General features: G+C 31.0%; 2 long non-coding RNA genes across 12 annotated transcripts in view; one reads left to right on the plus strand and one right to left on the minus strand.

The window, feature by feature from the left end:
- Positions 1-23795, minus strand: part of LOC145664342 (uncharacterized) — a 361655-nt gene that overhangs the window by 203131 nt on the left and 134729 nt on the right. For both annotated transcript variants that reach the window (XR_014127407.1, XR_014127406.1), the window contains one exon: positions 22906-22981. This is a non-coding gene — a long non-coding RNA (uncharacterized LOC145664342). The remainder of the gene's footprint in view (positions 1-22905; positions 22982-23795) is intronic.
- Positions 1-23795, plus strand: part of LOC145664340 (uncharacterized) — a 513034-nt gene that overhangs the window by 175668 nt on the left and 313571 nt on the right. The window lies entirely within an intron of this gene.

Raw genomic sequence — 23795 nt, forward strand, 5'->3', positions numbered from 1 at the left:
TTTGCCAAAATCAAAAGAGTAAAAAAAATTGATAATAAATTACCGAAGCATACCAAAAAATGACGAAAAAAATTACTGAAACTTAGGAAAATGGCAAAAAGTGACGTAAAATCGAAAAAACGATCTAAGCTTTGAAAATTGTCAAAATATGCAAAAATATGTACTTTAAAATTGCCATTTATTGTTTCAGAGTGAAGTGTAATAGTTGTTATGTGTAGATGATAGTCATTGTATCTGCGATACCTCATAAAAAAATAACATTTCATAAACTTCCGGCTCCTAGACATGACGAAAGTATTTGCCTCCTTCAGCTATGCAGTCTCTTCTATAGTGAAGTTTCTGTAATTTATTATATTTTAAATGTTCCCTGAGAATATTACATTAACTCTAATTCGAGGAAAGAATTCATAAACAAACACAAAAGAAGAAAAGAAACAAAATATTAACGCATGTGTAAACAAATTAAGTTATAAAAATAAGTTACAGGAAAAACTGAGAAAATTTACTAAAAGCTATGGGAAAGAAGTATGCAGGAAATTAATGTATGCTATCAATGAAACTGGAGGGGTACAATTCAGAAATATTCACAGATGAATATTTGTATGACATTAACATTTTTTTTTATTTATTAAATTTTCATTGTGTTTTTTTTCTATAAAGAAAGTAGCAAACAAAAAATATATGAGTATTGCCAAGTATTAGTTGAACATTTGCCATCAACCTAATTGGCAGATGCATTATAGAAATAAATACGAATTAATAGTAGTATGAAGACGAGCTTCATTTAATTATTTGTATAGAAACACACACACATATATAGATATACATACGTACATATAGTCAATGCGCCTCGAAAAATAACTATGTGTTGTGCTAGAAACTTTCCAGGAGGAGCAAAAAAATTGTTTTTTTTTTTTTTCATCATATATATTATTAACAACTGTCATTTTTGTTTCCTTCTGAGGAAACAAATCGTCCTTGTGAGAAAGAATTTACATATAGGAATACGAGGGGAGATCTCGAAAATATAATGTTCTAGCGTCGAAGATATATGAAACGCTGGATTCGAATCACATGGATTCCTACCAAGAATCGAACCTGGGTCTCCCACAGCAAAAGCGCGTACGCTAACCGCTTAGGCAAAAGGGAGTTCTACATTACTATAGTAATATTAATAAAAGAATGAAAATCAAATATCGAACTATATCATGCTATAAATAATTCAAATATAGGCTTGAATTTATATGATTATCAAGGCATCTGATATGTTCTAATATTTCCTTATTGCTTGCGAGAGTTGTCATGTCTTTTAACTATGTTATAACGAAATGTCTAAAATTCATTGTGCCATACTTAGTATAAATGCTCCTTTGCTCCTTTGCTCCTTTTAATATAAATGTATAAGGAAGAGTCCTAAGTGAAAAATAAAATCTGCAAGCAAGATTTTACAATATAAAATTTATGAAGCAAACTGTAAGACATTACACGAGTAAGTGAAGCAAGTTTGGTTTCGATGACAGCATTGCAGTAAAAGTTCTAGGAAACGCTTTCATATTTTTGATAAACGACCATAGGTGCAGACTTTGGGTCCCTCCAATATTTCAAGGTGGAGTCTTAACCCCCCCCCCCTCCAACATAATCCAGTCGAGGAAAAATTATGTCGTAAACTTCGTCGTGCCCTTAATTCAATATTAAGTACAGCCTTCTTATTGGATAGAAAATGCCGTTTTCTAAACGGTGTTTGATAGAGCACTGAAGCTTCAACCAACACTCTGGCAGCACTGATATGAAAAGTAAAGATATATGTGATGTGCAAAGTTGCAGTGAAGTTGACAAATTTTCAACTTGAATTTGTTTTAATACCTTCAAGCGAATTTGACTTAGGTCGTGAATTTTGCAGCGAAGAAGCGGACCGAGATATGGGGGAGGAAAGGGGGCTTTCATCAAGCAGTTGATAGAAAACAGCTGAATATGATGATTTATTTATTCATTGTTTGGGCCCCGCCAATATTTTCTTCAAGTCAGCGCCTATGTAAACGACTATGTTATGTTTTAAAGAAAAATATTATTTGTATTAAATTCGTGAAAGTAATATACTTGGGGATCATGGTCGCCCACGGTGGAGGCTAAGGGCGGCAGTTTTCATCCTGGATTTTTGAATTGTGTTCAGTTCTTGTTAATACATGTCAAAATATACTAATTTGCTCACACGTACTACAGTACTTCATATATTTATATTTGAGACTATAGTTTATTTACTGTATTTCAAAGAATATGTGCCTAAATAAGTGCTTGTATTATGTGCACCAGCAGTAATAGTAGGTCTGAAAAGGTAGGGGGATGCATGATGCCACGCCGTTCCCCGTGCCTATCATTGGCCATTGTAAGTTTTTAGAAAGTGAGGGGACCCCTTAGATATTTTTTGGAAGTAAAGGTACGACATCTCCCACGTTTCCCCTCACTTTTACCCTTGATGTGCACGCGTCATCAAAGCAGGGGTAAAAGTAAAGAGAAACTCTAGAAGACGTCGTTCTCCCACTTCCAAGAAAATCTATGGGGTTCCTCCACTTCCTAAAAAAAAAAATAGAATGGATAAAGATAGGCACGGGGAACGACGTGACGTCATGCACCAACCTACTTTTTCAGATCCACTTTTAACCCTGGATCAAAGTGTATAAGTGTAAGCACAACCCTGTTCGTGTGTCAGTCTTAGCCTCCCCCTTGGAATCCGTCTTTTGCCTCCTTGGAAAAAATCCTGCGGGTTTTCCTGCTTGATATATATTACAATTTCAAAGTCCCGGTGAACGGCCTAATATAAAGCTCACATTTTTTATGCGATATTATACACGAATCGTTTGTTCTTGTGAAATAAGACTTGATAAAAAAATATATATACGTACACATTATGTCAAATAAATGCCAAGATTTCGTGAATATTCACAAAATATGGGTTTAATCAATCAAATTATTTTATAACCTTAAAAATAGGACCCATTTGTTGATAGGTTATGAAGTTCATTCCAACGAATAACCCAGTCGTCAGAACATTTCTTATACGTGTTGCTCGGTATAATGTTCAGCTTCTTCTGCAAATTTTCTTTCCAGGTTTTTCAAGGGACACTCAAAGCGTCTTACATGAAGTAGTGATTTGAGATTGAAGAACAAACACAAACCACACAGAGCCACATCTGGCCAATATTATGTTTGTTTGATGAGATTTGTTGAGTTTTAGGACAGAAATATGTGTACAAGATTATCGAGATGCAAAATCAAAGAATTATTCTCCGATAAATCTAATCCATCGTTCTCTCTCTCAAACGTCCAGATAATATTACATGTTGAATGTTTGCTTCTCTGGATGAAATTCCGAGTAGATAGAACAATGATACTTAAAGAATCAGTCAACAAGGCATTTATTCACAGACTTTGACGCGTGTTTTTATTTCGACTCGTTATCGGCGAGCCATTCCGAAACTTGTAAGCTCTTCTGCATGTCAGACTCATAAGGCCGTTATGATACGTTTTATGATGGGTTATGATGCGTTTTATGATGCCGTTATGATGCGTTAAGACCCGAATTGACTTGTTCAAGCATGTCTTCAACAATTTGTTTGCGCTCCTATTTTTGAGGATACGGGAACAAACTGTCCCGTGACGCGTGTCATGCTCAAAACATTAAGTAAAATGAAATGGACGGATTTGTGAGACATGTTCATATCTTGAGTCATGTTTGTTGAAAGCTTAAATGACAACTTTTCTTCACTTCACCACTAGCCAGTAGGCTACCTCCAGCCATAAGACATCCGGGGAGTTCAGTTCTTTCGATTATACATGTTTTGTTCAAATTGATCATACATATTCGGGAACAAACTGTCCCGTGACGCGTGTCATACCCAAAACATTAAGTAAAATGAAATGGACGGATTTGTGAGACATGTTCATATCTTGAGTCATGTTTGTTGAAAGCTTAAATGACAACTTTCCTTCACTTCACCACTAGCCAATACCTCCAGCCATAAGACACCCGAGAATTTCAGTTCTTTCGATTATACATGTTTTGTTCAAATGGATCATACATATTAATTCAAGTGATGCTGTAAACGTTGCATATACCTTCGTATTGCCCTTCATCATCTTTATGTTACACATTACCGTCTCTAATTAGGAACGTACCAGCGCAGTCATACCTCAAGTACTAGACCAGAATTTCATGATTACTAGAAAATTGATTTATCCTAACGTACTCATGCGCAAGCATTTTTTAAAAGAAGATACTCGACATTCAAAATTTAAAATTTTATTTTCACATGAATGATGTGTATAGTGAAAGATTTTTGAAATTGCATATGGTTTTAATAAAGTCAACGTTGCCTTCCCTGTCTAAATTTCATGGCGTATCCCTTAAATTCTCTTTAGATTGTGATACTCCCACAACAAAATTTTCACAATTATCCTGATCTTCAATGATCCCAAGTGCTTCTCCTTTCATGCACTTTTTACATAGTTTTTTTTTTAGTTATTGATTGGATAAATGTTTCATTTAGTGTACAACGGTACGTTGTTGTATATTTATACATTGTTATCACTTGTAAATTTTGGGCGTAAGGTATTTTTATATATGTACTAAACTATGTTATTTCAAGAAGAAAAAGAAGTTAGTTAGATATAATATGGATATAAAGAAGATATTTATATGTTGTCATAGATTTTAAATAATAGGATTGTAGATAGGAGGTTGTCAGGACAACCAGATATAAATAAATGAAATAATTGCAACGTAGCTTCGTTTTATTTAATGTCTCAATAACATAATTTTAAAGTACCGTTTTAAGTGTACCTCTCCCTAAGAGATCAATGACGTGACTTGCGTCAGGGTTCACTTCTTGTGTCCACAGATTTTATCCACTAGGCATTATTAGATAATTGCGAAGCCAAAACAAAAGGAGACCAACTTGACCATAAGAATACCTTTTTTTATTTAGAATAACGAGCTTTCACAACAATTTTCTGTCGCCTAAGATTACATGAAAGGTATGATGCGTTGGTATATTTCCGCTTCCAAAGTGAACAAATTGTGATAACACACGATGACATCCAAGTAATATCAAAATGAGTATCAAGGACCCAAATTGATATCACGTCAGAACATCCTTGATTTTTAAAATCATAACCTGATATAGTAAATTTATATTTTTCCACAATGTCTTGGAGAAAATGAATGGTTAAAATCCGGTAACTATCTTGGCGTACGCCATTGATAACACATAGTTTGTGCCAATTTGTATAATCTTAGTATTAAAATGTCATACGAATTTACACTGTCATGAAACTAAGATACAGTACAACATCAAAATTTACAAAACATATTAGTGTATATATTACCACAAAACACTACATCTTTCACTAAAAGAAAGTAAAAAGTAATCTCTCTCTAAAGAAAAATAAAAAAGAACAAAAATCTTAGCTTTTGTTATATTGCCTCCAATTTTAAGTATTTAGTGATTGTTCAGCAAAAGACAATTTGAACATGTAGAATAAAGCATATTTCCCTATCTTGTAAACAGAAATTGAATAAACATTATCATAATATGAAATATTTTTCCTCTTCATAGTGCTGAATATACGAAGTGATTTATGGGAGACGAGTACACGTCCTGTATCTGGAATGATGATGTCTCGATGTAAAACGATAAAAATTAATTCCTTTTTCCCATAGATCCAAACGGAGCTCACCAGCTGGAAGTAACAAGGTGCTCTTCCAGTTGCTTATTATAATAATGACTATTTTAGCTATTTTTATACCATTCTATTGAAGATTCCATACACATTTACGTGTATATTGCAGTTATTTTTTTTTTTTTAAAAAAAACAGATAAATATTTGAACTTATTTATGTTACATTTAAGTAAACACACTCACGGTGGATTTTTTGTCCTTCCTAATAGTATATTAATATTCCGTTGAGAATTGTACCCCCATTAATTTTTTCCTTTGTGATTTATTTAAATGTCATTTGACTCGCCAAGTACAAATTTAATAATAAATGTAAGGAATGATTGAGGTACGTGGTAAAGTGTCAGTATTTTTTATTTACTGCATTATGCATGTTCACAACGTATGGTTCTCAAAGAACATTTCCTATAAGTTTCCAGGTCTATTTGACTATTAAAAATTTCTGAAAAATAACTGTGTATCAATGGACATGTTTCATTTTATCTTATATTTTTTACATGTTAATTTTATTTCTGTCACAATTCTTTGCACATTTTGTTGTTCAGCGTCAAAAGTATCTATAGTAATATTTTTGTTGCAGACTAAGATTACACTGAAGATGAAAATAACAAACATAAGTATGATCTTTGCATTGTGTTGATAGTACTTTCATGAAGAGAGGGCATAAGTTTACTTCTTTATTTGATGGAGATACAGAGAAATCTTTAGGAGTAGAGAGCTTATCTAAATAGTCATGTCTGCTCTACAAGAAAAAAATGTAATGGACAAATGAAATACCAATAACGCTCCCTTTCCTGTTCCAGGAGCTACATAGGATGGTCAGGAAGTGTATGGAGAAAAATATTTTCTGTAACACTTAGCATAGACATAACATATGTTACGCCGAATTTCTTGGAAATGATAGCTCACCTACAGCATATTGCAGCTGCGGTTGTCACAGAGCCTCTATTTGCAGTTCTTACAGGTTTAAAACTTCCAGCAAAATGTTTATATAGTACAATTCAAGATTCAAATAAACGCAGTGTTGCCTCAAACAAACTTTGCTTGATCAAAAATGACTCACTAGTCAGATTGCAGTGCATGATACTATATTGTATTTTAAATTGTAGTTCTGTATCAAGAAGTGATATGCTCAAGAAAATGAGAATCTAGGCAGTAAAACACAGTGTAGATAATGAAGAATGAAGACATGGCTCGAATCACTAAATTTGGCATGTCAATATACCAGGTCATAAAAGAGTTAAGAGAAAGGAAAACTCAAAAGAAATAATAATACGACTCGCAGTGAGATGGGAATCATATTTAAGGCATATTTTAAAGGCAAGGAAGTGTTCAGAAGTTAAAAGTGACAACATTTCAACATTCAAATTTCTGAAAACTACATTTTTAAACACGCGTATCTTTTCTAATAAAGTGTCAGATTTCAACAAAATTTAGCATAAATATTGGGAACATTTTTCTTTTCAGTTTTATGAACCAGAGTTTTTGCATCCCAACGGGAATTATACTAAATACAAAATAAAGTTTTCATTCCAAGGCGAACAAAAATGTATATAAAAATTTTCATAATTTTACATTCAACGATAAACTTAGGGATGGACAACAATACTGATTGACAAATATAACTAAATCAAATAATAGAAGTGCTAAAAATGTTAATATCAAACTGCAAGAGGTTTTCGAGAGGAGAGTACAATCACGTTACAAACCCTTTTCAAAAAATTATAACTAGTATAAAATTTGAAAGCAACACATTCTGAGCATTACAAGTGTGTATCTATGCCTCAACAACATATACATCACTAGTAACATTTAAGCATGTGCATGAAAAATGAAGGTGCATATGGCGATATCAACTGCAGTTCTTCAAAAGTGGACATTTCCCTGCTTAAATTTGATTTATAAACATTAAAACTATACATCATAGACTTTAATTTTCATAATGCAAGCGATGTTTGACTAGACTTGATTCCTCTTAAATTTGACTGTGAATATTAAAATTGTTCATAAATGAATTTTTCTTTTCACAAAGCAAGGAATATTTAACTAGAATTCCTGAAGAAATCAATGAATATCCCCCCTTAAATTTGATTTGTGAACATTAAAATTATACATACTGAATTTAATTTTCACAAAGCAAGTGATAATTAACTAGACTTGCAGAAGTAAACATTAGATATCTCCCCTTAAATTTGGTTTTGAACATTAAAATTATACATAACTGAATTTAATTTTCACAAAGCAAGGAATATTTAAGTAAACTTGTAGAGGAAATCATTATATATTCCCCTTAAATTTGAATTTTAAACAACAAAATTTATATATTATAGAATGTAATTTTGACAAAGTAAGGAATATTTAGTTAAACTTGCAGATTAAATCATTGAATATTCCCCCTGAATTTGATTTATAAACATTAAAATTATACATCACAGAATTTAATTTTAACAAAGCACGCGATAATTAACTAGACTTGTAGAAGAAATCATTGGATATTTTCCTTAAATTTGATTTGTAAACAATAAAATTAATTATACATCATGGAATTCAATTTTCACAAAGCAAGGAATATTTACTAGTCTTGCATATGAAATCATTGGATATTCACCTTAAACTTGATATTCATATCCATACAAATCAATAAGCAAAAGAAAGAAATAATGTGGAGATACTCAACATACTTTTCACCAACACAAAAATTTAGTTTTACACAAAATAATAAAAAATATACATCTTCAACACTATAATACTATCTATTCTATATCCTTTACATGGAAATATGTCATGTTTTCAAGTTAAAAAGTAAATGATAGTTCAACAGTATTTTTATGTATACATTTTTTGAGTTAAATCTCACAGTTTATTGATGATTTTAGAACCTCATATACTTGAGATAAGACAGTAAAGCCTATAATATTGCTATTTAAACTCATGTCATACAGTTGTACTTCCCAGAGTTAAAAGATTTTTTGAACTGAACCTAAAGACATTGCTGGGGCTAAACCTTACATATTGATTTAGAAGAATGTGGGCTTAATCAAACAGCATATATTAATTTATAAACGTAAATTTTGAGTGTCTTTACCAGAGATTATTTATTTCTTTTACTTCGTATTTTAGTTTTTGAATGGGAATATTTTGTGCGGGAGTACCCGTAACTGATAGTGCGGGAGTGCCTATAAAGGTGGGTAATGAAGCTAAGTTTACCACTAACGTTTTAGGGGAATCGGGAGATGTTGAGTGGAAGCAAGTGAAAACTGAAAATAGTGTATAAAAATGTGTAATTTATTTTTTTAAAAAATAACATATTTTAATGAAGACGTGCCGAAGGATGGGGATAAGAATAGGGAATCAGATTACATTAATTGAGTAAGGTTAAATATATGCAATGTCAGGCGAATTTAAAAGATGCATTATGGGCACGTTGTATTCAGCTATATATATATCGAGAAGCTGGTCCGCCCAGAGATTTCATTTGTCCCTAGACAAACCTGTAAGGTCTACCAATGTGATTATTTTAACGCTGACAAGCGTGGAAGAAACTATAGATATTGCAACTTCATAGCTGAAATGGGCGACACTGGTGGTCAGTCATCACACTCAATTATTGATATTTGTAGTAAAATTGAAGTCGAGAGTTGTTCAATTGTTATTGAATTCAAAGTTATGGTATGTACTTTCTAAAAAGCGTTTTCTCTTATGTTTGTGCTAGGTTAATTAGGAACATCTTGCGATGAGGTGTCATCTATATAGTAGTGAGTATGACAAATGTAGTTGTTATCAATCTGATACAGTTTCCTTACTTAAGCTTATTTATGAATTGGTTGGGAAACGTCTTTTTTCTATAGTAGTTTTGTATGGTATGTTTTTCGTTTCTGGTTTCAACAATAGCTTCCTAGCTTTTATTCACTTTAGTGAATATTATAAAGATTTATAGGCGTGAACTTTATATATATCTTGATCTTGTTTAATAATCCTGTACGTTTAATTATTTAAATATATGGAAATTTGAAATTAAGATTGAACTCTTGTAAACTGATATTATCAATATTACCATAGATCTCATGACTTGGCAATCATTTGGGAAAGGTCGAATGATATTGAAATTTTCAAAGCATATTTCTAAGAGCATTTTTCTGATCTGTAATAGGTTTTCCAAATTTGTTATTAGTGGCATATTTGTTGCCGAATTTACACCTACTAATATCTGGATCATTCGGATATCAAATGGTTTAACTTCAAAATGAAAGTTTTTCAAGCGATAACGTTGAGGTTCAATATCTCGTTTTCAAAATAATTTATTTCTTTTATGGTTTGCAACCAAAAACATTATTATGAACTTTATTTTCTAAGGCTGATAGTGAATAACATTCTCTTAATGCAATTTACGTGAAATGTTGAAGGGCAAAGCTCTATCCTGGAAAATTTCAAGTTTAGAGTTATATCACTTAGCATCCAAATGGTACATCCATTAAATATTCTTAAGAAAAACAACAAATACCATTTCATTTCAACCTCTAAATACTCCTCTCCTTCAATCGCATATATCTAAAAGTAACTAGCTAGTATTGCCATTGGTTTAGATATAGTAAAATATTCTGAATTTTATAGCATATACATCGTGCTTTGTTATCTGAAATTCCTCCTCGAGAGCAGCTAATATTGAAAATTTCCGCCCTTAATCTTTGAAAGTTATCTGCAGTATTTTACTTCTCTTTGACCTAGCATTGAGAAAGACTTTTTTTTACAACTATAGCTAATGACCCTCTGCAAAAAATCTAACTTCCTTCTGCAATGAACAAGAGATGAACAAGTATCTATCTTTTGTGTTCATCTCCTCTACCCTTCTCCACTTCTTGCATACATTTGCTCTTGCGCATGGTACAGTATATAGTACTAGTTTTCTCTTTTAAAAAAATGTCTGTAAGGAAATTAAAAATCGATTTTGAAACTGCAACGAGAAGATATGAGATTTTTATCTGTATAACAAAGTGGAACCACTTGCCTCCCTCTCCACTTTCCCTTACATACACACGTATATACGCATAAAAATGTACATACTAGATCTATCTATATTGCCATAATCTTCTTCTCTCCCTTATTTGTGGTATTCTTTCATGCTTGCTCTCTCTCTCTCTCTCTCTCTCTCTCTCTCTCTCTCTCTCTCTCTCTCTCTCTTTCCATTTTTCTCATTCTGCATTTCTAATGCAACTCATGCCTCTGTATATGGCCTATGGTATGGTTTTAACTGGCACAATATGTGGTTGAATTACATGAAATATGTAGATGGTTACATTTAAGTTAAACTTTAATTTTGGAAAGGAAGAATGGAAGATACGCTGGTAACAGGTTTTCAAGACCTACGTATTGAAATGAAATGTAAGAAATTTAACATTTATGTACTAATATATGTACTAATATATAATATTTGTTTTATGTTTAAATTCATTTTCCAGTACAGTTTTGAAATACAATAATATCCTATGGTATTTATTTATTTACTTATTTATTTCCCATCAACACAACAGGCATAAGTCCAATTATAGTGTTGGTGTATTACATAGTACATTTACAATAGTTTTCTTAAACATAGAGTTTATATTACATATGTCTATTACTTTGTGTTCGATACATATTTTGTTATGTAGAACACATTCTCCACATTGGTGATTTCAATAATACGTTGGTTCTAGCTTTTTTTTTTTTTTTGCAACAGAATAGGCCAGAGTTATCAGGACGAGTTTTAAGTGTCGGGACATGAAAATTTAATGCTGATATAAGATCCGTACAATTAAATTCGTTTTGTACTATTTTATGGAAACAATCATATCAGTCACATTTCGCCTTTATTCAGGTGTAGGGATACAGAAGTTGTCTATTAATGTTAGGTAATTTTCATAATATGGATAGATTTCAGTTCTCTTGTACGTCAAGTATTTGATAAATTTAGATTGTACATTTTCCAGTTGATGTCTGAATTGCTGTTGTGATGGGTTCCAGATCCAGATCACAGCAGTATTTTCCAGTTTTGATCGAACATAGGCATAATACATTTTTGTTAGTGCAGTACTATTGCTAAATTCCTTTCCAGTTCTAATTATGAACCCTAACATCTTGAGAGATTCGTTAACTATGTTCTCCATATGGTTATTAAATGTCAGTTTCGTATCAAATATAACTCCAAGATCTTTGACTGAATTTAATCTATTTAGTAAGATCTGATTCATTGAGTAATCAAACTCTATTTGACTTTTGTTTCTGGTAAACGATAAAATGTTAAATTTGTTTATGTTTACATTAAGTTTGTTAAGAGAACACCAATTAGCAATATTTTAAATGTCACGTTGTAAATCAAGACAGTAATGGATGGTCTTTATCCTACCGTATATTTTGAAGCCATCAGCAAAAAGCTATTTGTTAGTTAATAATATACGCATTTCATCATAGAGAACATACTTATACAAAGATTGTAACGTAATGATATAAGAAAATTTTATAATTATTTTAACATATATACAAATAAAATTATTTATTAGATTCATTAAAGTGTAATAAGGAAAGTGTATTAATGCAACACAACAAAGGGTTGGTTAGTCGGTAGTATAGTATGCATTATATTGCACTCCCTGTCACATAGAGACCAATACACAAATGATCCCTGATATTTCATTCAGATGTGACAGATAGTAGAATAAAAAAAATTGAATAAAATAAGAATAACGTTTGCATAATAATAGTAATTAATCATTCTGAATAAAGGAAACAGTTAACGTATATATCAGATACCCAAATAACAAACTAAAAGGTAAAGACATAAATACTACAAAATATGCAAATTGCCAATAGATAATTTCAAACTGTCGTACTATACCATACATTAGCGATACTTTTTTCTTCTGAATTTATACTTAATGTCCTGACGACTGCTACTCAAAGACTCTGAACGGAACGAAGTGGATCCGAATGATAGATAAAATTGGAATGATTCTTTTTTTTAAAAAAAAATCTGACTTTTATATTCGTGAATGACCTTGTTTGTTTCAATTATTTTTTGCTTTTTGGAAATTTTGACACTATATATATATATATATATATATATATATATATATATATATATATATATATATATATATATATATATATATATATATATATATATAATTTCTAGAACTTCCAAATAATAGTTTCTGATAAATATAGTTGTTATGTTTATAAACATAAAATATTGATTATTCCAGTTTCGGAAAATCCGTGTTATTTGTCCAAATTACGACTTCACCAAATGTTTTTATGTTTTTAACTTTTCTTGAAGACAACAGATCAGAGAAGCACATATCGAGGTCGGCTAGATATTATGTTATAGTTTTCGTTGTCGTGGGAAAATCTACATATTTTCCAGTTCATATAACATTGGCCTCAGGTTGCTTTCACTTTTGGCTTCTCTGATTATTGTACGTAAGTACTTGTATTGAAAATATGATTTCAAATGTCCATTTTGTTCCTTTTTAATTATATAGAAAAAACTTTATGGATTATTATAATAAATCACTTATTATATGACAATTTGTAACAATATTACTAGAAGTTATCTATGCTACAACTCTAGACCATCGGAAGTAAATTATGATTTAACAACGATTCCAAGCGCATGTTGACTTTTAGAATAGATTCACTCGGCATTATATTATTGTTATACAAGATCTTTCTTGATCTGTGTTTACATATGTCATAGCTGAAATGCACGTTCCTCTCACGGGGAATAGATTTATGCAAAGTATTCGAATCTCTTCCTCCCCTTAAGATACGCACGAATTTGGAATTTGGACTTCAACTGCATTGGCAGTGTCACTATTCATCTCATGAACTAAAGACTAATATCGAACGTTTTGTATTAGTTTACATGTCAATATCTTCCCGCTCCAGTCCATACCGTTAGCCGCCAAACATATTTTGACTGTCATCCTCTTTACTCTTCAACCCTTAGCTGAAAATGTACTAAAAATATAAGTTACATTCACGTACCAAAATAATCAAAATCGATGCAGCTAAGAGGAGTTCATATAACCTGTCTTTGTTTTTCCATAATTTGTTAATCCTATAGCATTCTTCTATTACAGTATCGACTGAGAGATTTTGGTTAAAGCTTCTTATAACTTTTCCTAGGTACAGTCTAGAATCACTAGCTCGACTTCGTCAATGGCATTCTACATTTTGGTTTACTTGTCATTAATGCGCACATATATATTGGTTTCTACACCTTCTCCCAAGTACTTGAAACGTAAAACTTGTGACTTTGCCCATTAATGATCGAACGTCATAAGTTATGTGCATAACAAACTAAAATATTAAATTCTAAGAATGAGATACACATTTCTATGTACAGGGTAGGAATAAGATACCTCTTCCTGTCTGCAGACTAGAAACAAGAAACATATTGTGCCAAAAACTTTAAATTAACTTATTCATATGATATTTTCATTTGTGCACTGTTGTTTCTTAAATCAAGTTGCAATAAAGTTAAATATATCTTTGTGTCGTAAGGAAGAAACCAGACTTGAAATAAATTCAGTCGTAAATGTTTCTCTCTATTACAAAGGTTTAACCTGGAATTCTCCAGAAATACATACGAAATGTGTACAACATATAAATATCAGTATGTACATATATCTGGAGGCTCAGTTGGTGCAGAGAACCTGAAAAACAAGACCCTATATTGGCATTACTTTTTCAAATAAAGCCGGACTTCCATACATGCATTCATATGTTTCTTTATGTATTCTCATATATATATATATATATATATATATATATATATATATATATATATATATATATATGTGTGTGTGTGTGTGTGTGTGTGTGTGTTTTATATTCTTTAGCATATACATGATATGCTCAGATTCTAGTGTAATTTTCGTTTCTCCATAGTAGCAGAAATAGCTATAGTGGTAGTAGTAATAGTAGATTATATATCCGTTCTTCTCTACACTTATCCGTTTTTCTGTATCTTTTCGTAAAAATTAATCTGAATATCAGCCTAAGTATAAAACCATATTTCACTTTCATTTTGACCCTACTTGGTTGTTTTTATCCGGTAGAATTAAAATTGATGGAATCCCATCTCTTTCTGTTCTTCTTCTCCTCTTTTTCTCCATTCTTCCATATTTGACCGCTCTTGTACCATCTATGTCAATGTCTTTTAGCCCTTCATAAGTTCGTATATTTATACACACATACACATTCTCTTCGACTGCACTTTTTTCCTTCTCAATCTATCTACAAAGAATGAGGTATAGTGAGAGAAGGATGATATATAGAAAAACACCAAAGAAGTGTAACTAGCTAGGTAGGAGTAAAAAAAAGAAACACTGTCACTTTAGTGTAGATGAATAATATGCGCATGCCAGCAAGAGGAACATTTTTGTACATATAGAGATTTCCCCTTTTTTCAGTTGATCATAAGTTTTTTTTATCCAAATTTCTCTTTTTTACTTTTTTTGAACAGGCCTTTCTTTATATGGGTACAGAGAAAATAGCTTGAAGCAAATTCTGAAGACATGGAATAGGTAAACGGGAATTTTAAAATAGTATTCACTTAGATAATATAAATTTGTAGAAGGAAAGAAAATGGTTTGTGATCGTCAGAATGTTTGCGTGCTGTTGTAAACTTTTAAGAAAGTTGAGTTAAAAATACGAAGAAAACACAGTAGTATAAACGTAATTCTGTTACATGATGTGGCAAAGAGTAATATAGATTGAGGGTTTCATACATAATGAAGAGTTTAATGCCGGTACATATTGCTATATTACCTATTCTTCAAATTTACAGAAATAAGGCAAAACATTACTAAAATATGTTATTATGAAAAAATATTGATTTAATATAAATTTAATGATGTTTCTTAACATTATTTGAACTGTTTCTGCTATGTTCGTTCATTAGTGTCTCTGATTCTTTACCTTATTTCGCATTCATATCAATCAACACATTATACTATGATAAAAATGGATTAGTTTGTGTATGGTAATGCATATCCACACTTTGCTTATTATCAGTATATGTAATACAGTTCCGGTTCAGTTTTGTCTAGAAAACCAGAAATAATGGATATAAGAATCGGTGATGACCACATATCACCCAATGAAAAATATTTATTCCCAGTCGTAGCTCTTTGTTATGCGTGTCGCCAGCGATTTTAGGTTTGTTACAGTTTGAAATATTAGAGAAGGGTCCCTGCATTAATTTTCTCTATCCCATATAGTTTGCATAGTCGTTCTGAATAGTTGTGTAAGTTCATTCGTGGGAAATAATATTTTTCTTATGCTCTATGATTTTATTCTTAGAAATAAAATGAAAGATCTTTAACGTTCCATGATTGTTTGTGAAAGTTAAGGAAGAAAGATTGACAAATAAACTGAACTAAACTAATATTTAAAACACTTGGAGGAACAAATGTTATGAAGGCAATGGAAGCACCTCAAAGAGGCAGGGATTCGATATTTCTGTCATAAGCTCAAATGATTTGAATCGAACCCAGGACAACTTCGCACAATCGATGACCACTCTATTCCTTAAACAAGATTAGGAGAATAGGACAATGTCGGCATTGATAAAGGTCTACCGTGCTTAGCACTCTGCCTCAAACGACTAGACAATGTAAATTGCCTTAGAGTCATTTTCAATTCAAAAACTAAAGTATACAAAACACTTAAAACTCAATTCTGCATCTATATGATTAAGAAAATGCATTGTTGGCTATAATATACAATATTGCCGGTTAATGAACAAATATCAACAGCTATGAGGTAAGGAAGAAGACTTACACATCAAATTTCTATCTAAATAAAATGTCTTAGATAGATTAAAAATTAATATATCAATGTTCAAAATAATCCCAGTATTAGAACTTTACGATGTATTTGTCACACTTTTCATCTAGTGACCATACCAAATTATCTAATACCTGGATATCTATGACCATGAAAAAGAAGAGGATGTTGTAAGGCTCATAATTTTTATTCGAGAGATAGAACTTTAAAATAAAACATTATGCTAATGTAATTTGTCGCTAACGAAAATAACTGCATTCTCAAAAGTACATTTTACGTTATGAAAAGTCTATTTAATATATTCAATTAGTGAATTTGGAATAATTTGTAAAATCTTCTATACATATAGATAGTATTTTTCAACATTAAGAAAAGTATATTTCCTTAATAATTACATATGATTAACATAAATTGACTATGTAAAATCATGGAATCTTTGGATATTTCCGTCCATTACCAAATTTATAATAACAAATCTGAATCAATATAATCAAAGTTTTATAATTTATATTTTTGAAAATCTCAAATATTCTTCTTCAGTGCGCGAAGGCGAAAAGCAATGTTCTCTGGAATTGTTAAAATTCACAAGTATCTACATACATTACTGATTTAGCGGATCAGCTAGCCTGAAAGATGATTGCCATTGGTTTCTTGCTTGTTTCTGAGTCTAATAGTTACCTAATAAGTTTGAACATTATAGAAACCAAGGAAAGGATTTCAGTTTCACATTTCTCTTGTCTAAAACTCCCTAACTTTCCTCAAGATTCATCCTGGTCCACTGGATAGCGTGCTCCATTCATGGAGGTGGTTCTGTGTTCAATTCTCGGTGGGAGTCTTGAAATTTGAACGCATTAGGTGGTTCGAATTCTACCTTAAATTTCAGGTCCAGTCTTATATAGTCATTGTGCTGAAAGAACGCTAAACATCAACCTAACCAATCCACTTCCTCAAGATTTCGTATCCGAACTTGTCAGTAAATATAAAGTGAAGTGATTAGTTATTCTAACGTGTTCTGATGTTAAATTTTTATTAATAAGCAAGTTCCAAATGGATCGTATTAGAATTTCGAGAAGATTAATGTCTGAAAGATTAAGGTCAACAAAGATCTACTTTCTTCCTCTCTCTCTCTCTCTCTCTCTATCTATCTATCTATTTATCTATCTATCTATCTCTGCTAGTTTTAAAGTAGTTCTTACAGCGTACATATGGATACTGAGATTTTTCTAAAACTGTTGCTTTTGTATACCAGGATTCCAAATTATTTAACAGTTATTAACACATATTATTTCCAACTGTGTTAAAATCAAGGCCACTCATTTTCAAGTTTGCACAAAGCATAAATTTAACAGTTTTTCAATAATCTTTATCTCTAAAAGGAGAAACATACTAACTCAACCACAACAAAGATATCCGAAGTAGCTTATACTAGAGCCTGAAACTTAAACACACGATTTGCTTAAAACTTACAGTGTTTAAAAGGTGGGGTTTTGCGATTCCCAACTAAGACCCTTTACCAAGTCTGGATTATCGTTTGAACCAGAAAAATTTAATTTCTTTAAAAAAATAATAACTCCCTTAAATGCTATAAACTGTGGGCAATTAGAGAAACTGATGATAATTTATTTTCCAAATCTGGCAATAAATTCTTCAAGCCTAGTATTAACAAGCATAAATTCAACAAGGGTGAACTATACATGCATAGCCATTTTGACGCACAAATTCATTATGAAATCAAGACGAAAGGTGTGGACAGTTTAAAAACATGCTTTTGTGAGGAAATATGCTAGCAGTATGTCCTCTGATAACGTTGTATGGCATATAGAGGTGCCATTGAGAATCCAGGGTATAGCTCCATACCCTCGTAATTATTATTGAATGGAAAATTATGAAAGTATCTATGATATAAACTTATTAGAGCGGACTTTTTCATGAAAGAATTTAACCGATCTTCACAAGATTTCACATTAATAGTACTCACTAAATGGGAACCGTGTCACTCATAATCTCAGACAGGGTAAACCTAGAAAAATTTATTTCAGGTGAGAAAGATATCGATTTTCACGATCGATCGATATTATTTATCAGTATAGTAATAATTCTGGCAAATTCTGTGGATATGTAAGTTGGTCGCTGAAGCGCAGAAGTGAACAAAAACTGAAGTTTTCCAAAAGCAAAGCTTAGAGAAATATATCTTACGTGAAAAGAGATTAAGAAACACATATGCTTAGAAAGCTACATAATCCTGAACTACCACAAATGTCTAGTCACCGAATGCCACGTAAATAATAAAGTCGAAACATCTAAGATGTTCGAGATAAGTACCTCTCTTAGGTAAGTTGGAGGTGAATAACGTTCTAATTCGGTATCACGAATATACCTTTCGATAGACCGAAAATAAGATTAACGAATAACATAAAGCTAATACTTACTTAGAAGGATAATAAGTAAGGCTCGAATTAATATGACATGTGATATTTTTATTCTAGCATCCTTATTACATGTCTAATTAATGACAATCCTTGTTTTTCCTCTTATGAATACAAAAATTCTGTTTTTATTGGCCACATAAATGTATATTGCAAACATAACTTAAGATTTGGTAATGTTTGGCCTGAAGTGACACAAACGCAATTTTTAATATTCTAGGCAAGTCTGAAAATATATTTGCCGTATTAGCAACAAAAAGAGCACCATTCAACTTTTACCCTTGTGAGTCAAGGCATATGCTCTGATCAGTGCTTTAAAGTTTCGACAATATAACTTTTGTTCCATACCAAATAACTTTATAAACTTCTTAATAAATTGCTATTCTTAGGAAGTTCCATTAAAAAAAAATATTTATATATTCTGTCATATTTTAGATCAGACATTGGCATTATTAAGGTACAAATGCATACACATTTCCGAAGTTTTTAGATCATATAAATCTAAGCCCTAGTAATAACAACGCAAAGTGAATTGACTTAGCCCATGATAGAGTCTAATGTAGATGTTCTGTGTCTTATGCTATGAATCTTCTGATTGTGTAGTCTATAGAGTTAGTTGGATGGCTGGTTAACAATTACTCATATACTTCAAAAACATCAGCGTTCTTGTCTTGGGAGGAATAATTCTTCAAATCTGGCGTAAAATTTGTGTGAATAGTCATGTTGAAGATAAGATTCTTCTTATTTTTTCAACATGAAGACTACAGGGAAAACTTAACCAAAAACCTTCTACAAAAATTGGGGTGAAAGCAAACCAAGTTCAACTATTGTTTCATTATTGTTAATAATAATAATGTACACAGTATGTATACGATACCATAGTAGATAACAAACAATATCAATAATTAGTGCATTATTTTTTTACTATTTTCTTTTAGTTTTTTCGAAGAAAATTTGTTACTATAATCCTATAAAAATTACTCATTGTGTTTTAAAATCTGATATAAACAATATGTCTTGAGCCTATTTACTTACAAACAATGTGTGTCCAAATTGATATATATTGTAGAAAATTTAATTTCTTTTATTTTTATTATCAGAAAGGAAATGGATAAACTTCGTGTTAAAAATCAATCATCAATTTACTACTAGCTCTTACTGCTCACCTGTATAAATATGTATACAATCAAATACAAAGTATTAATATATATATATATATATATATATATTAAGTAATGTTAAAATCTGAAAAAAGGTTTGAATTGGGCAACCTTGTACTGTAAGGTTCCTTCCCTTCTGTAGAAAAATCTTTACTTTGCAAAGTCACCAGATCCATATTAGATAGAAACCAGACATACTATGGAACAAATAGTATAGCATTAACGATCAAGAAAGGGTACAGTAGAGAAATAAGAGAGAAATTCAGACACGTACGATCGAATGAGGGAGAGAGGGTAAACAGATAAAGAGAAAGTTAGACAAAAAATACGTATGTGAGAAAGAGAGAGAGAAGACAAGGGAAAAAGTAGCGAATTCGTAAAAGGAAGAACAGAGAAAAAGAGAACGTGTGTGTGTGAGGAAAATTGATGATAGTGGTATATAGTCAGCGATGTGTGTGTGTGTTTACGTGTACGTACGTACATGTTTGGTAGTGGTAGGTGCTCATAGGGAGGAGACGTGGGAGACAAGACGAGAAAAGGGCGCCATGACTGGCCCCAACAACATTTTAGTAGATACGCAGAAGCAGTGAAAGTAGAGAAAAAAGGATAGATATTGGTGGTTTGGGCTTCTCGTGAGGGACTGCATCGTGGGTAACTCTGGAACAGAAGAGAACAAGGAGAGAAACAGGAGAAAAACAAGAGTTGTACCTACACAGAAAGCATATATGACTATATATATGCATAAACCACAAACACTTCTATATATACGTATATACATGTGTATAGATATATGAATATATAAACACGTATGTGGCTAGAAGGAAAGATGTCTGTGTGTGTCCATATGTGTATAAAAGAGAGAGGTAGAGAAAATCCGAGAGAGTAGAAGAAAGAAAGACACAGTAAAAAACAGAGAGAAAAAACATAGAATAGGAAAGACCAAGAGAATTTATCGAAATCCTCGCTTCCACAGGCACTTGATGGTCATCTCATACAAGTTTCATTCCGATACCAAAATCTACATGATCCGGCACTTCCTCCAACCCAACTTGGCGATTATACTCATAAATAACTTGATCCCTAGAATGCATAGTGTGGGTTCTACACTTTTAAAAAGTGTCAACATTTTTAGCTCAGAATCCTGTTTGTTTGTTCCCAGGCTTCATTTAAGGCGTAGCCACAGCTTTCCTACATATATACATTGCTACCAGAAATAATAATAATAATAATAAAAAACACAGCATAAAGAAAAAATGTACAGAAGTGACTACAAGGAAATGTACATACACAAAGGCTTTTCCCCCTACATCTAAGCTCTGTATGAGAGTTTGTTTTAACCTTTTATCTTCTATTTGTATATAGATATAACTGCGAAAATATACATATAAATATATGTATTGATAGGTTTCGCGGTTTGATAATGTCATGCCTTTTGTGATTTTGCATTACAATAATTCTACACTGAGCTCTAAACAGGGTTCAAACCGCAATTTTTCTGAGATCAAAGATTTTCTTATCATACTGTAACCAATACAGTTTTGGATTACAAAAAGAATGTTTCTGTTTCAACTTTTAATCATGTATCAAAAGCATTAATAATTATGAGTAAAGAGCAGCATTGCACCATTTCACATCGAGTTTTGTTTTCTTTTTTACCTTTTCTTTGACTTCGGTAGTAATGTTAATAAATGTATAAAGCTAACATACAAGTCTAAAGATAGTATTTAATAATTAGCTTAGTAACAATAAGTATTTCTTTAAATTCTGACACAGCAAAAGAAAAAGGATGGATAGATGGAGAGGAAATGAGGATAATTTTTATCTCCAAAAACTTCTAATATGCATGTTTGAAATTGTAATAATTACGTAATATTCTAATTATAAACACATATTCTCAAAAAAAATTGTTAAATTATTACGAAGTCTCTAAAAGAAAGACTTCGGAAATAACTTACGTATGTCACGTATTTATGTAACTTAACTTATGTAAAAGTCATATAAATTTATTGTATCATTTTAAATTTTCATTATAACAGTTTTTTAATAGTCATTGTTATTTTAAAAATTTAAAAATATATAACAATATATATATATATATATATATATATATATATATATATATATATATATATATATATATATATATATATATATATATATATATTTGTTAAATTTTAAATGTAAAATAATTAGGCAAAAATTATAATATGTTAAAACATATTGTTAAATATACATTTGACATTTAAAAAAAATAAATTTATTCACAATTATTAAATTTATCTAGGTAGTAGAATTTGAACACGTAGACAATTTAGCTAAGCTGGCAACGGTAGTGTGTTGTAGCCAAAAGTAATGATTTTTTTATTCTTCTAGCTTTAGATTTCATATTTTGTTAATTTATTTAGGTAAATTAAATCTGAAACAGGCATAAATGATTGAATAAACCGTTGATTACGTAACCACTTGTTAAGTAGCCTCATTATTATGTATGCTACAAATTCTCAAGCATGAACATAGTATTCATTTCATCTTTTCATTTTTTACAAGTTGTTCTTCCAAAATTCATTTCTGGAATTTTCACTGAAAAAGCAAATATAAGCATACTTGTATATTCAACATAGTAAGACCTATTTGTTCTCAATGTAAGGTAAAATATTATTTGCATTACACAGTTGACATAAATTCCAATAGATACAATATTTAAAAAAAAATCAATAGCAAAATCAATAGGAACATAAGTAAAATGTTCAACTTACCCGTTGGAAGATGCGAAAAGAATTCCAGCCTGATTGGTTTGTTTATTTTCTTGAGCTCGCAATAGTTGAAAAAGAACTATAATAAACCAAAAATATAGGTAAACAGCACTCAATTTCATTCTAATTATCATAACGAGATCACTTTTAAATATATTTAGTAAGTTTAAAAAGTAATATGATAGATTTAGGGGTGAAATCATATATATATATATATATATATATATATATATATATATATATAATATTATCATTGTGTAATTTTTCAATGACGTACGTAAATATTTTTTTAAATGTATAATAGTTGAAATGCTTATACTCAAAATACGTTATGATGATACATCAACAATCATACCTATATGGTTGTGCCACCTTTAGTAAATCCTGATATATATATTGTAAAACATACTGTAAGAAACTGTAAACATTTTTTAGTATGTTCGACATTTCACAATTTACTACAGTATTTAGCACAACTTTCAACAAATAATACAGGTATTGTTGCCATGTTAAGAATACCGTTTTCAGAGTATGAGCATTATAATTATGTTTAAAATATTGTTTACGTACATTGGAAATTACACAGTAATATTTTATTTAATTAATTATTTTCACTTATTTTATATATCTAGATTAAGGGTATAAGAAGCCTTGTCTACACCAAATAACACCATTCAAAGTTTTACAACGAAACACATACTAAAATAAGAAAGAAATCAGAAAATGAAAACATAAAATTATTACGTGTGTTATAAAGTAATAAATGAACAAACTATTCTTTAAATGCACACTCATAACACTCATTTACGTACACAAACTCACACACTCTTACTATACCGTTTATAGTATAATATATTCACGCATGTTGTGTTGTGTATTACAGTAAAACAGAC

This window comes from Thermobia domestica, chromosome 11 (genome assembly GCF_964235325.1).
Source record: "Thermobia domestica chromosome 11, izTheDome1.hap1.1, whole genome shotgun sequence".
Classification (NCBI taxonomy): domain Eukaryota; kingdom Metazoa; phylum Arthropoda; class Insecta; order Zygentoma; family Lepismatidae; genus Thermobia; species Thermobia domestica.